The sequence below is a fragment of the Pleurodeles waltl genome, chromosome 2_1 (assembly GCF_031143425.1).
Source record: "Pleurodeles waltl isolate 20211129_DDA chromosome 2_1, aPleWal1.hap1.20221129, whole genome shotgun sequence".
Taxonomy (NCBI): domain Eukaryota; kingdom Metazoa; phylum Chordata; class Amphibia; order Caudata; family Salamandridae; genus Pleurodeles; species Pleurodeles waltl.
In genome coordinates this window covers 117,818,463-117,834,752 of record NC_090438.1, presented here as the reverse complement: position 1 = coordinate 117,834,752, position 16,290 = coordinate 117,818,463, and positions in this window count along the sequence as shown.

The window sequence follows — 16,290 nt, the reverse complement described above, 5'->3', positions numbered from 1 at the left end:
GGATCACAGGGGTCCTGTGCAAAGGGGCAAGGCCCAGTCCCACGACAAGAACTCCACGGAGAGAACACTGCAGGGGCATCAGAAAGAAAATAGGACAGGCACCTCAGGGGGAAGGGAAGGGGGGGCACCTCAGCCACTTGAGTACACGACGCCAGATCCACGAGGGGACTCCATGACCACTGGGCCATCCTGGGGAGAGCAAAGCCACAGTCCATACAGTCCATACAGTGGGTGGCCTGCCCACTGGGCCATCCTGGGGAGAGCAAAGCCACAGTCCATACAGTCCATACAGTGGGTGGCCTGCCCACTGGGCCATCCTGGGGAGAGCAAAGCCACAGTCCAAACAGTCCATACAGTGGGTGGCCTGCCCACTGGGCCATCCTGGGGAGAGCAAAGCCACAGTCCATACAGTCCATACAGTGGGTGGCCTGCCCACTGGGCCATCCTGGGGAGAGCAAAGCCACAGTCCATACAGTCCATACAGTGGGTGGCCTGCCCACTGGGCCATCCTGGGGAGAGCAAAGCCACAGTCCATACAGTCCATACAGTGGGTGGCCTGCCCACTGGGCCATCCTGGGGAGAGCAAAGCCACAGTCCATACAGTCCATACAGTGGGTGGCCTGCCCACTGGGCCATCCTGGGGAGAGCAAAGCCACAGTCCAAACAGTCCATACAGTGGGTGGCCTGCCCACTGGGCCATCCTGGGGAGAGCAAAGCCACAGTCCATACAGTCCATACAGTGGGTGGCCTGCCCACTGGGCCATCCTGGGGAGAGCAAAGCCACAGTCCAAACAGTCCATACAGTGGGTGGCCTGCCCACTGGGCCATCCTGGGGAGAGCAAAGCCACAGTCCATACAGTCCATACAGTGGGTGGCCTGCCCACTGGGCCATCCTGGGGAGAGCAAAGCCACAGTCCATACAGTCCATAACAGACCCCACTGCCACTGGAGGAGGCAAGTTGGCCAGAGGACATCCTGCAGCCCTGCCCGAGATAGATCCCGCCCTGCCACGTCTGCCAAAGGGCCAGCGGTTCTTGCCCTGAAGGGCCCAGTTCAGCGGTTCTTGAGACGGCGGGGCCCAGTTCAGCGGTTCTTGCCTTGAAGGGCCCAGTTCAGCGGTTCTTGAGACGGCGGGGCCCAGTTCAGCGGTTCTTGAGACGGCGGGGCCCAGTTCAGCGGTTCTTGCCTTGAAGGGCCCAGTTCAGCGGTTCTTGAGACGGCGGGGCCCAGTTCAGCGCTTCTTGAGACGGCGGGGCCCAGTTCAGCGGTTCTTGCCTTGAAGGGCCCAGTTCAGCGGTTCTTGAGACGGCGGGGCCCAGTTCAGCGGTTCTTGAGACGGCGGGGCCCAGTTCAGCGGTTCTTGCCTTGAAGGGCCCAGTTCAGCGGTTCTTGCCTTGAAGGGCCCAGTTCAGCGGTTCTTGAGACGGCGGGGCCCAGTTCAGCGGTTCTTGCCTTGAAGGGCCCAGTTCAGCGGTTCTTGAGACGGCGGGGCCCAGTTCAGCGGTTCTTGAGACGGCGGGGCCCAGTTCAGCGGTTCTTGCCTTGAAGGGCCCAGTTCAGCGGTTCTTGAGACGGCGGGGCCCAGTTCAGCGGTTCTTGAGACGGCGGGGCCCAGTTCAGCGGTTCTTGCCTTGAAGGGCCCAGTTCAGTGGTTCTTGAGACGGCGGGGCCCAGTTCAGCGGTTCTTGCCTTGAAGGGCCCAGTTCAGCGGTTCTTGCCTTGAAGGGCCCAGTTCAGCGGTTCTTGAGACGGCGGACGGTCTATGGCCAACTGCTAAATGCCTGGTGGTGCCCTCCTGGGCAGCGGGGATGGTGCTCCTTCACTGCCCACCTGGGCTGTGGGTGGTGGGGCCCTCCTGGCCAGCTGGGCTGGGTCCTCCCTGGGCAGCGGCTATGGGGCTGGTGGGCTCTCCCGGGGCAGCTGTGCCGGTTCCTCCCGGGGCAGCGGCTATGGGGGTTGTGGGCTCCTCCTGGGCAGCAGGCCTGCTGCCTGACCTCTCCAACTTGCTGCCCTTGCCCTCCTTAGTCGTCGGCCTGTGGCCCTTTCCTCCCTTTGGAGCTGTGGCTGGTGACTGTCTCTGGGTGGTGTCCGGGGGGGATGTAGAAGGCGGGCTCCTGCGGCGCCCCTTCCGCCTTCTGCTCCTCTTCCCAGGGGGTGGGCTGGCTGTCCCCTTGCTGCTGGGCGAAGATCCAGACATGCGGGCTGGCGGGCTCCAATACCCCTGCACCCTTGTCAAGGGGGCTGCAGGGCTGGTGGTGGCTGAGGTGCTCTTCTTACCCCGACGAGAAGGAGGGGGGGGCTCAGGGTCAGGAAAGAAGTTAGTAGTGGCGAGGAAGAGCTTCTTGGGACAATGGAGAGTGGTAGGTACAGTGGGAATGGGAGTGGAGGGAGAGGATGTGGTTGTAGGTGAGTCACGTTTGCTGTCTTTGGGTGCAGGTGCAGGAGGGATAGGCTGTCGTGAGGTGGATGGCTGTTGGGTGGGTGGGTGGCTGCGTTTGTGTGGTGTGGAAGAGGGGGTGACAGACACAGTGGGAGAGGACACAGGGGACGTGTAAATGGCAGTGGGGGTGGTGACTGCACGTGTGCGGACTGGAGTGGAGGGTGTGCTGGTGATGGAAACACTGGCTGATGGTGAGGTGAATGGAGGTGTGAGTGTAGACGTCACAGGGAGGGAGGAGGGAGACGAGGAGGTGGGGGTCACAGAGGTGGTAGTGACTGTTGGCATGTCTGCATCGGAATGTTGCGTGTGTGAATGTCTGCGTGATCTGTGGTGCTTATGTTTGGATGAGCTTCTCTTGGGTGTTGAGGTGTGTGCAGGCTGGTCTGATGGTGTGGGTGGGACAGGCAGAGGAACAGGAGACTGGGAGGAGGGAGTTAGTAGAGGCAGGCAGGAGACAGGGACAATGGCTGCCGTCAGTGCTGAGGCCAGAGCCTGGAACGATCGCTGATGGGCAGCCTGACCCGAATGAATGCCCTCCAGGTACGCATTGCTGCGATGAACCTCCCTCTCCACCCCCTGGATGGCATTCAAAAGGGTAGTCTGCCCAACAATGAGCGTTCGGAGGAGGTCAATGACCTCCTCACTGAGGGCAGCGGGGGTAACAGGGGCAGGGCCTGAGGTGCCTGGGGCGAAGGAGATGCCCGGCTTCCTGGCAGAGCGGGCACGGGGCGAACGCGGAGGGGCTGCTGGGAGGGCGGAGATGGTGCGCTGGGTGGCGGCTGTACCTGTAATGGCGGGGGCACGGATGGTGCCACCCCCGCAAGGGAGCCCCCTTCCGAGGACGTGTCCGTGTCGCTGCAGGCTCCAGTCGTCCCCGTCGTGGAGCTCCCCTCGCCCTCCGTCTCACTGGTCCAGTCTGACTCTGTGGCATGGCCCTCCTGGGCCATGTGAGATGCAGCTCCCTCCTGCCCCGATGCCACTTCTCCTCCGCCTGATGATGCTGATGCACACAAGCACAGAAAGACAAACAAAAAGGGGGGGGGGAGAGAGAAATAAAGGGATATTGAGTACATGGATCTCCGGTACAGTTAGCGGACATGACAGACACAGATGCCCCCTGCACTAAGTTGCGCACTTGGGGTACGCTACGCATTCCGTGGAACATGCCCTACACGCCTAGAGTTGACAACTGCACCCATGGATGACACGGCCCAGGGATGGCTGTACTGACAAACTACTGAGGGTGGTGGCTGGGGACACAGGGGCTTACGGGGGTGCCCAGCCTACAGATATCGCCCTGGCCTAGGGGGACCCCCAGCCCTCCTCCCCCACCCAGACACCTCCACTGCGCGACAACAGAGTAGATGATGCTTGTACTCACCCCCTTGTGTCTGCTGTGCTGCCCTCACGCGCCCATCCAAATCAGGGTAGGCCACCGCCAGGATCCGGAACATCAGGGGGCTCAGTTGACGGCAGGCACCCCGCCTACGTTGGGAGGCCATCCCCGGCAGAGACTCGGCGGTCTTCTTGGTCCCGCGGCGGATGTCCTCCCACCTCTTGCGGCAGTGGGTGCCCCGTCGATGGTGGACCCCCAGGGCCCGGACTTCCTTGGCGATGGCACGCCAAATCCCGATCTTCTCATGGGCGCGGACCTATGTGACACGTACAGGGAGGGAGAAATACCACGTTCAAGTTACTCAGCATTTTCCTTTCCAGTGGCCCAACGCCCCCCATCCCCGCCAGGCCCCCAAGCCAGCCAGTGGCCCCAAATCCAGATAGAATTAAACTCACTTGTTGGTCTGGAGGACCGTAGAGTAGCGCATACTGGGGGAGGACCCCATCCACAAGTTTCTCCAACTCCTCTCCAGTGAAGGCAGGGGCCCTTTCCCCAGTCGCAGCAGCCATTGTCCCTTCCAGACCGAGGTCACAGCAACACTTGCAGTATAGGTCCTCTCCTGTGAAAGTTCAAGTCGCAAGTGGATAAGTAGATAGAAAATGGCGGTCACGTCCGCGGCGGTGCGTACCGCGGCGGTGCGTCCCGCCACCGCCGGCGCCCTTCGCCATTGGCTCCTGAAACCCATAGGCTTCAATGTTAACCAATGCGGCTTCGCGCCGCGGTCTTCGCCCGCCGCCCGCCGCGGTGTGCCACGCCAGCGCATTGACCTCACATCCCATTGTCACACTTCACAGGTCAGGCAGCCGCCATTTCCAGGGCCCACATGGCTCAATTTCAACTGCGTCACACAGGCCTAGGCCTTGCATAGCCACTCAGACACGCCATTCACTGCATAGAGAATCGTATACTGTGCTAGCTGTGAGTACGTACCTGTGGGTTGCCTGACTGTGTGCTCCATGTTGTCCTTCCTAGGCACCGTCCGCTGGGTTGGGCGAGGAGACGGATGAATCCTCCCGTGTACCGACCGCTGGTGGACCTGTCGACAATGGAAGAACGCCACATTATCCTGACCTACCGTCTTAACCGTGCCACTATCCATGAACTGTGTGCCCGGCTGGAGCCCGACCTGATGTCCCCCATCCGCCAACCCACAGGGATTCCCCCTCTGGTGCAGGTCATGTCAGTACTCCATTTCTTGGCAAGTGGGTCATTTCAGACAACCGTGGGAATTGCTTCCGGGATGTCTCAGCCCATGTTTTCAAAGGTGTTATCCAGAGTGTTGTCTGCCCTGATGAAATCCGTGAGGAAATACATCATTTTCCCTGAGGTGGGCGAATTGGCTACAGTGAAGGGTGATTTCTACGCCCTTGGACATATTCCCAACGTAATTGGTGCCATTGATGGGACCCATGTGGCTTTGGTTCCCCCAAGAGACAGGGAGCAGGTGTACAGGAACAGAAAGAGTTACCATTCAATGAACATCCAGGTGGTGTGTTTGGCTGACCAGTACATCTCGCATGTAAATGCCAAATTCCCAGGGTCAGTGCATGACGCCTACATCCTGAGGAATAGCAGCATCCCTTACGTGATGGAACAGCTACAGAGACACCGTGTATGGCTAGTGGGGGGCTCTGGGTACCCCAACCTGTCGTGGCTACTGACCCCAGTAAGGAATCCCCGGACCAGGGCAGAGGAACGGTACAATGAGGCCCATGGGCGTACTAGGAGGGTGATCGAACGCACCTTTGGCCTCCTAAAGGCCAGGTTTCGCTGCCTGCATATGACCGGTGGATCCCTAATGTACTCACCTAAGAAGGTGTGTCACATCATCGTGGCCTGCTGCATGCTTCACAACCTGGCTTTGCGACGCCAGGTGCCTTTCCTGCAGGAGGATGGTCCAGATGGTGGTGTTGTGGCAGCTGTGGAACCTGTGGAGAGTGACGAGGAGGAAGACGACGGGGCTGAAACAGACAACAGGGACAGAATCATTGAACAGTACTTCCAATAGGACACAGGTAACATTTCAAAGATAATTTAGTAAATGTTAACTACTCTGCAGCATCTCTGCTGCCTGTCTATTTGCCCCAGTGTATGATGACTGAGTTTTGGCTTTTCCCTCCCTATTTCAGATCTGGGGTCCCCACTACGAGTCCTGTGCTTCGTTTCCCCATGGACTACAGCTTTGTGGCAGCTGTTTGTTGACTTCACCATGTACAAGGACATATTTGCACTGTCATGTCAATTACAATCTATTGAAATCACAGCCAGACTCCTGATATTTTGGTGCAAAATAGGTGTTTATTGAAGTGCTCAAAATGGGATGGGTGGTTTCAAGTGGGTGGGGGCTATGGTGAAGGAATGTCCATGGCAGAGTCCAGAGTAACAGTCACACAGGTGCATTGTCCAGAGGCCTGTGGAGAGATGGAGCATGGGCAGTTCGAGGATGGACAGGGTGACAATGTGGGACAGTGGGATGACATCAGGTGGTATCCATTGCTGGCGGGGGTCTTGACATCCTACTCTGTCTTGCGAGATCTCAGGGCCCTCTTGCGGGGTGGTTCTTCTCCTGCAGGAGGTGGGGGTCTGGTGGGCTGCTGCTGTGCGGGGGCCTCCTGTCCACTAGCGCCGGCGGAGGTGGATGGCTGTTCTTGGTCCAGGCTAGTGGCAGGGGCCCTTGGGTGTTGTTCAGTGTCCGCCCTGCTGTTTACGAGGTCCTGCAGCAGCCCTACCATGGTAACCAGGGTGGTGTTGATGGCTTGGATGTCCTCCCTGTACCCCCGATAGTGTTCCTCCTGCAGCACCTGGATCTCCTGGAACCGGGCCAGTACCGTCGCCATCGTCTCCTGGGAGCGGTTGTATGCTCCCATGATGGTGGTGAGGACCTCGTGGAGAGTGGGTTCCCTGGGCCTCTCCTCCCCCCCCTGTCGCACAGCTGCCCGCCGAGTTGCCCTGTTTCCCTGGGCCTCTGCCCCCTGGCCGGTGTGCCCACTACCACTGCCCCCAGGTCCCTGTTGTTGTTGGGGTGGTGGGTTATCCTGGGTGCCCTGTAGTGGTAGACACACCGCAGATTGACGCGCCCTGGAGACAGAGGCATGGGCCCGCTGGGTGGGAGCTGTGCTGGTGTTCCCAGAGGGGTTAGGGTCTATAGTGGCCTGTGCCTGTGTGAGGGGAACCGACTGTCCAGAGGTCCCCGATGGTCCGGGCTGGTCATCGGTGTCCAGATCGACAGAGCTGCTGTCATCGCTGACGGCCTCTTGGGTGGGGGGTGTGGATAATTCTGGCCCCTCCGCCGCGGTGTGTTGACGGTCGGGTCCTGCAGGGGTATAGAGGTATGGTTATAGTTTCAATGTGTGGCATATGGGTGTATCTGTGGGTTCCCGTGTCCCCAAGTGCTGGCATTCGTGTGTGGGGGCTTTGGTGAGGGTGGCTTGTGGGGGGGATGTGTATATGCATTGGGCATGCTTTGGTAATGGGTGTCCATGCTTAGTGGACGCATGCAGGCCTAGGTTTTGGGATGTGTGGGTTGTGATGGTGAGACATTGGCGGGGAATAGGTGTGCTGGGGGTGGGGGTGAGGATGGTGGTGGGGGTGAGGATGGTGGTGGGGGTGAGGGTGGGGGTGAGGGTGGGGGTGGGGGTGAGGGTGGGGTTCGAGGATGGGGGTGAGGGTTGGGGTCTGATTTGGCATGCAGGTGGGGGGGAAGCAGTATTGAAGCTTCAACTTACCAGTATCCATTCCTCCGCCGACTCCTGCGAGGCCGTCAGGATGCAGGATGTTCAAGACTTCCTCCTCCCATGATGTGAATTGTGGGGGTTGAGGTGGGGGTCCTCCGCCAGTCTTCTGCACGGCGATGTTGTGCCTGGAAACCATGGAACGCACCTTCCCCCGTAGGTCGTTCCATCGCTTCCTGATGTCTTCCCGATTTCTGGGGTGCTGTCCCACTGCGTTCACCCTGTCGACAATCCTCTGCCATAGCTCCGTCCTCCGGGCAATGCTGGTGTATTGTATCTGTGTGCCGAACAGCTGGGGCTCTACACGAACGATTTCCTCCACCATAACCCTGAGTTCTTCGTCTGTGAAGCGGGGTTGTCTTTGGGGTGCCATGGGGTGGTGTGTATGATGTGTGGGGTGGAGTATGTGTATTTAAGTGAGTTGAGTGTGGTGGTGTGTGTTGTTTTGTGTGTGGATAGTGTGTGGGTGATGGTGTTGAGTGGCTGTGGCTGTTATGTTTTGGATGCTGGTGTCTCGCTCTTGCCTTCTTTACGAATTTTTAAGCGTAGGGGTTTGTGGGTGATGTGGGTGGGTGTTTTATATTGTATTGTGTGTGTGGGAGTGGTGTGTGTATGTGTATCAGGTGTGTGGGATTCAAATCGTCCAATGTGGGTGAGTTTTGTTCGTTTGTGTGTATTCTGACCGCGCCGGTGTGTCCCGCCAATGGAATACCGCGTTTGAATGACCGCCGCGTGGATTCGTGGGTCGTAATGGCATGGGCATATTTCTGTTGGCGTGGCGGTGGAGGTTTGGTCACCTCCACCTTTCCGCCGACCGCTGGTCTGGCGGTCTGTTGTGGCGGTCGGATTTTCGGAGGTTTGCCTTCTGCGGGTCAGAATGACCGTGGCGGGTTTCCGCGACCGCGGCGGGATTATGGAGGATTTCTGACCGGCGGTAGGCGCCTTTTACCGCCGAGGTCAGAATGACCACCATAGTGTCCATTCCGATCCACTACAGCAAAATCGCCACCCCTCTAGCATAGCTCGAGTACACTGCTCCATGGCATTCACCAATCCACCCAGCCTTCAGACGATTCAACGTGGAGGCCTACAGATGAGTCTCCTGAAGCATACACACATCGATATGATGCAGCTGAATGTAAGCAGACATAAGATGCACCTTACGCTGATCATTCAAGCCACGCACATTCCAAGTAAGGCAATTAACCACCATCATTATCCCCAGTCACTCCGCAGCAACATTTCCATTCGCCCCGCCACAGAGCCACCCGCCGCCGCGTAACAGACCCAATGAGCACAGATAGACAATAGTAGCAAATCCAAACATCAGAGAAACAACAAACCAAAACACAGACCGACCCCAACCCACGCAGACCCGCCAAATGGGCTAAAGCAGAACCCCCCCCATCTCTCAGCCAAAGGGATCAGGAACCCACAACATAGCAGAGCAAAGGGACTCATCCATGGGACGTGAGTCTAGCTGCCCAGCCCATCCGCAACGCAGATAGGCAGGAAGGGACAAAGGGCTAAAGTTACAGGGAAACCGACACAGCAGCTCCTAAAGAGACAAACAAAGCATTGCAGCAGGACGCTCTACAGAAATAAGGGCCCACTAGTGGCATAGTACCAAAATTAGACAATCAGTGTCACTAAGATTCGCCCGCTCCGAGCCAGGATCTCCAGACTCCCCAGTCGCAGACTTCCGTGGAAGCATCTTGACAAATTTGGCCGCCAGCTTTGGATCCGTAAAGAAATGTAATGTGCCACCATGCTGTATCCGAAGCTTCGCCGGATAAATGAGGGAAAAATGAACTGCAGTCAGACTTAAAGAGCGCTTGATCGGCAGGAACGCCTTGCGCGCTACTTGCACGTCTGGAGTATAGTCTGGAAAAAAATGCAGCTCTGTGTTTTTCGCAGCGGAGTCCCAGGACGAGGCCTAGGGCCCAATGATCGATGAGCTCCCTAAACCACCAGCATGCGAAACAACTCACCAGGAAATAAGTCAGTAAGCATTTTCTCCATGAAGTCTTCCATCCTGCCCATGTCCGTGGACTCAGGAAGACCAAGCATTCTGACGTTATTGCGCCGAGACCTCGCCTCCATATCTTCATTTTTATTCCTGATGACCTCCAGGACCCGCTCCATCTACAACAGGCGTTCTCTCTCACCCTGCCGCTGATCCTCCATCTCCGATGTGCGTGACTCAAGGTGTTCAAAATGGGCATCATGTTCATCTACCCGGGCCCTGATGCGGTCCATCTGTTCCGTCAGATGATCCAGCTTGGCATCAATGCCCACCAAGCTGCACTTAAGGTCCAAAAACATGGATTTAACGGAAGTCTCCTAGGGCCCGTCATCCATCTGCACCTCTCCATGCTGCGGAGCAGGGGGACCCCCCCCTCCGCTTGCCACTATCAAAGGACAGCTTGGCCTGCCGCTGGTCCGCCTTGCCCATAGATGCTCCACTACAAGCCCAACTGGAATCACGCCTTCAAGCACCAAGGAGCAGACAGGCCACTCAAAAAGTATGGGGCCCAGGTGTCGTTCCACAAAGGAGCCCCCAGAGCCAAGCAAGTCCCCTCAGCCAATGACCACTCTCACCAAAGGATAAGTACCAAGGATCCTACAGGCCAGTCCTTCCCCTCCCAGATGGCGCAAGGTGCCAACCAGGAGCAACCCCAGGCCGCCCCCACCACCAGGGCGCCCCCCGTCGCCACCAACAGACCAACCAGCGGCGACGGCAGACCAAAGGGGGCCTAGTCCACCAAAAGGGCGCAGGAATGCGCCAAAAAGGACCTCCGGTGCACCCCCTGGCCCGATCTGGCAGGCGATCACTGCCACCAGGCCCTCCCAGCAGGGGGCGACGTCAGAAGGCCCAGGGCGACCCCGCACGTCCGCGGAGCCCAAAGTCCAGGCACTCCGCTGCAGAGGAGGCCCCCCTGCCACCAAACTCCAGGGACCTCCACACTCCAAGGCCCGCGCCGCCCAGGAGGCCTCAACCGGCCGCCACCAGGCCCGCGCAACTCCGCCGCAGCACCCCGAGGGCGGAACAGGCCTCGCCGCCTCTGGCGCGTCACCAGCAACAAAGCCACTCCAGGCCGCAGGCCTCCGGAGGCACTAAAATCTCGGGGGGCTGCGGCCCGATGAGACCGCTGAGAGCCCCCCAGCAGCACTCACTGTGCGCCCCGCACCAGCGGACGGCAAAGAGCACCCCCCGGGTGCCGCAGCAGCATGAGGCAGCCCACACAGGCCGGGCGCGCCTCTCCCTGCAGGCCCGAAACCAGCCGGGCCCGCCTCCGCGTCACGGCCCAAAGGCTCGCCGGCAGCCGGGGCCCCGAAACAGACAATGGCACCAGCCCAATCCAAGGATCTCCCGGCCGGGGGGAGCGCTACTCACGCCACTCCGTCAGGAGAAATGCCAAAAAGAGCCCTAAGTTTGGCAGAGCCTCACTCAGTGACGGCCATCTTGCCTGCCGGCTAGCTCCACCCCCGCCATTAATAATAAAGTTGTGCCAAAGAAAATATAAGAAGTATAACAAGATGATATATTTCTATATATAAAAGGGCAGTTATAATACTGTTAACATTTCTAAAACAAAATAACCAAATCACTTTGTAAAAGTCAAAAAGCACAGTAACTTATAATGCTGAATGGGTGTGCCTGTCACCGAAAGTTTATACAAATGGTGTCCCTGTCACTGATGGTGCAGGCTAGAGGGTTTATTTCACTAAAATGCAACAAAAATTCAAGCAGCACTGGTGTGCCTATCACTGATAGTGCAGGATTGCTGGTGGGCAACGTGTGCTGCAGGGAGTCACACAGCGAACATCCATTCAGCAGTGCTAATGCAACTGGTGTGCTGGTCACCGATGGTGCAGACTCGCTGTTGTGGAATGTTTAATGCAGGCAGTTGCATAGGGAAGCTACGTTCAGCGCTGCTTACAGAAAGTGAATTCCAATCTAAAATGGCCGTGCAACATCATGAACATGATGGCGCTGGAGATCCTGGCCAGCCAAGCTGTACAAGAAGCGCATACTTGCCTGATCTGGAGCGATGACTCTGAATGGCTCCCTGCATGCACAACTTCACCAAGATTGTGACATTAGGTCCTCCTGTGTGAGAATGTGATTGAGTTTTAGCAACATTGTGGCTTGTGACTGCCCTCAAGCCTTGTCAATGGTGAATCACGCCAATGCACCTGTCCGACTTCTAAAAGCACCTTCCGGTGGACAACTTCGTCCAACAGAAAGCGGCGACGCCAACACTCCGCAGCACCCCCAGCTGGCTGAAATTTTCACAGCACAACTGCGCAGCCCCCAACAACAATCCTGTGCAATGAGGGGAGTGATAGGCTTCTTATCTCATCCTCATCACTAAAATGATAGGAAAGAATCCAGTCAGGACAGCAGAAAAAAAGCTTCACTGAAGTATATTATTGTTACAATGAGGAGCCCACCTGATAGCAAGCCTCAGGGAGCCATGTCCTGGAACACTTCATGCAGAGGGATTCCAGAACAAAGAACAATCAAAGCATCAGGTAAGGAACAGTAAATCATAACATGAGCAATATATTGTAATACATTGCAGTAAATCCTAACATAAGTGTGAGAAAGGGCCTCTTTTGATATGGTTTGCCCCCCACTTTGTGGTATCAACGGTGTTAATGCCCAGGACCCCTGCTAACCAGGTTCCCTTGGCCAGATCTCTTTCCCAAAACTGTTGTGGTGTACTGGCACAATTGGCAATCCAAGGGCATCCAGCACTGCCATCGCAGGCTGAGTGTCTTGGTGCAAACCTAAAATGCACAACCGACACGGCACACAGCCTGTGTACCCTGTCCACTGTACATTCAATACAATATAGGTAAGCCACCTCTCTGGAAGGCCTTCCAGCCCTAAGGCAGTAGGGGCATGAGCACTATGCCCCTACTGTGTCCCTGCCAAACCTGGGACATAGTAAGTGAACAGAGCAGCCATTTTAAATGCATGTGCTGGACACTGGTCAGTATGAGTTTCACAGCTACAGGATGGCTACTCTGAAACCTGGGTTGTTTGGTATCAAACCCCTCAAGAAAATAAATCCAAACTGGTACCAGTATTAGATTTATTGCAAAATGTACCCAGGGGCCACCTCAGCAGTGACCCCTGCAAAAGCTAACTAACCATGGCATGGTTGATGGCAGGTCTCAACAAGCCTGCCACCACTAGACAAGATTCTGGAACCCTGGGGTGAGAGCCTATCATCTCTGGGTCCAGAGAACAAAGCCCTTCCTGGGTGGAGGTGTTTTACCTCCTTCCTCAGGAATGTGCACCGCCCTGCTAGAGAGCTTCAAAGGGCTTACCACCTTTGAAACTCAACCCCAGGCCTGTGGCTAGCACCAAATGGCTGCCCTTGTTGCAAACCCCCACTTCTGGCGGGAGCAACAGTGAGAAAACACACAAAGGACAGGAGTGGCCAGCCTGCACCACCCCTAAAGCGCTACAGGTGAGGTGACCTCTCCATTTCATTTTCCTCCATCTTGCATGGCAGAAAACTAGCCAATCAGAGATAGGGAAGTGACCTCTGCCCACCGGAAGTGGTCACATAGTGGGTGTAGCCACCCAAAGATAGATGACTCATTGGTCACTACCAGGGACTCCCCTAAATGCCTACTAAATACAGCATTTAGTGGGCTTCCATAGACCTGCAGATCAGATTCCAAGGACATAAAAAGACCAGCAACAAAGAAGACCCAAAGCATGAAGACTGAAGCCCTGCTGTACAAAGAAAAGGTGACAAACCCTGCCTGCTGCACACAGGACTCGACAATCGCCGCAGAGGGGTTGCTTGGACATCAGAGACACTCTGAAAAAAATCCCCAGAGGACCTCAACTCTTCTAAACAAAATTGCCGAAGTTCTCCCTCCAGAGTGAAGTCATCACTGTCCGGACTCCAAAAGGATCAGGAGGAAGCCCCAGTCAAGGGACTTCAGAAAACACTAGAACCACGCACCAGAGTGGCCCTGCTGACCTGCAAGTGACCATCAAAGTGCCCTACCTCCTGCTTCTAAGGGCACCTTTGCGCACAGCTATTGACTCATCGATTCGCTCTGCACCCGGCCTCCCTGCACTGAAGATCCAGCTGTGTTCTAAGGGTCCCGCACCCCTTGCGACCTCAACACTCCAAGGGAACTTACCGGACTCACCTTGAAGTCTATATGTGCAGTGCTTTTCCAAGAATCCCCCGCAGTGGTCCTGCACTAGCTCCAAGGGCTCTTCAGCCACCCTTCCTGCCAAAACCAGCTCTAATATTTATGATAGATTGGTCGAGTAGTTAGGCTAATCTTGGAGAAGTGCAAAGCATTTGTTGTACCCTCAGTATCAATAAAGTAAGACACACACTCAAAAGAATAACTCAAGACTAATTTACAAAAATACTTCAAATTTTTATAAGAATTTTAAGACCAAGATCATCAAAGTTGGGAAAGTACTTTTTTAGTTATGAATTTTTAACATTTAGCAAAAATATTATTTTTGTGCGTATTTACACACCATAGGAATCAATGAAGAAATAATTTAAAAATGCATATAAAATCAGGCAGTGTGTTTACCAATGGTGACAATGAGTTTAAGTTCCATCCCATGGCTATGATAACATTTGAATGGGGTGAGTAGTAGGTCAAAAATAAGTGGTTGTGCCCCCATCCATCCCAGTAGATTGTCTATTTGGAAATTATCTGGAGCATTCCCCCTGGGTTGAAGTAGCACTGAAGGCCTTTGCAGCCATGCTTGAGATCCCAGAAATAGCCTGTGTTAAGAATAGGGCACAGAGCAAACTTCAGAGAGAAAAAGAAGAGATTGATGCTGAAATAGTAGACCGACCTTCCAAGAGAAAAGGCAGGAAGACTGGGGAGCCAGCATCTATACAGGTCTAAGGTCAGAACCCTTCTTCCCAGGAAGAAGACCTGTTGTTCTCAGAAGGCATCAGGAAACAGATATATCCTAGTGGTAGTGGATCATGCCACTAGATATCCATAGGCTATACCCTTAGGGCCAATACTGTTCCTGCAGTTGCAGTTGCAAAAGCCCTCCTGGGTATTTTTACCAGAGTAGGGTTCCCTAGGGAGGTAGTATGAGACAGAGGGTCAAACTCTGTAGAATGCTATGTGCACTACTGCAGTCCTACAAGCTCCAGACTACTCCAGTCAGTTTATTGTAGAAACAGATGCCTCAGAACTGGGGGTAGGTACCGTCCTAGCCCAGAAAAATGATGAGGGACATGACCACCCTGTTGCTTTTATAAGCAGAACTCCCTAGAGAACGAAAATGGAGTGCCATAGAGAGGGAAGCTTTTGCTGTGGTCAGGGCCTTAATGAAGCTGAGGCCATACATGTTTGGCTCTCACTTCACAGTTCAAACAGACCACAGGCCTCTCATATGGTTGCAACAAATGAAAGGAGAAAACCCCAAACTGCTTAGGGGGTCTATTCCCTACATGGAATGGACTTTCACGTGGAAAAGACCTGGGACTGCCCATGCCACTGCACATGGCCTTTCCAGGTTCTTTCACTTACATGATGAAGACTCACTAGGGAAAGGGTAGTCTCATCCTCTTTTGTTTGTGGGGGTAGTGTGAGAAAGAGCCTCTTTTGACACGGTTAGCCCCACACATTTTGCCTGGGATTTTATGTGATTTCAAAGTTGTTAGTGCCCAGAGACCCTGCTAAACAGGTTCACTGTGCCAGATCTCTTTCCCAAAACTGTTGTGATGCATTGGCACAATTGGCAACACCTTTAACTGCCACAATAAGTTTCTATTAAATGGTACTTAGGTACCCAGGGCACAAGGTACTAAGGATAGGCTCCTGAGGGCTGCAGTACAGATTGTGCCACCCTCAAGGGCCCTGCATCCAGATGCACTGCCATTGCAGGCTGAGTGTCCTGTTGGAATCCTAAAACGCAAACTCAACATGGCACACAGCCTGTGTGGCCTGTTCACCATACACTGCAAGCACTATAGGTAAGTCACCCCTCTGGCAGGCCTTCTAGCCCTAAGGCAGGGTGCACTATACTGCATGTGAGGGCATACAGGGAGTGCAGAATTATTAGGCAAATGAGTATTTTGACCACATCATCCTCTTTATGCATGTTGTCTTACTCCAAGCTGTATAGGCTCGAAAGCCTACTACCAATTAAGCATATTAGGTGATGTGCATCTCTGTAATGAGAAGGGGTGTGGTCTAATGACATCAACACCCTATATCAGGTGTGCATAATTATTAGGCAACTTCCTTTCCTTTGGCAAAATGGGTCAAAAGAAGTACTTGACAGGCTCAGAAAAGTCAAAAATAGTGAGATATCTTGCAGAGGGATGCAGCACTCTTAAAATTGCAAAGCTTCTGAAGCGTGATCATCGAACAATCAAGCGTTTCATTCAAAATAGTCAACAGGGTCGCAAGAAGCGTGTGGAAAAACCAAGGCGCAAAATAACTGCCCATGAACTGAGAAAAGTCAAGCGTGCAGCTGCCACGATGCCACTTGCCACCAGTTTGGCCATATTTCAGAGCTGCAACATCACTGGAGTGCCCAAAAGCACAAGGTGTGCAATACTCAGAGACATGGCCAAGGTAAGAAAGGCTGAAAGACGACCACCACTGAACAAGACACACAAGCTGAAACGTCAAGACTGGGCCAAGAAATATCTCAAGACTGATTTTTCTAAGGTTTTATGGACTGATGAAAT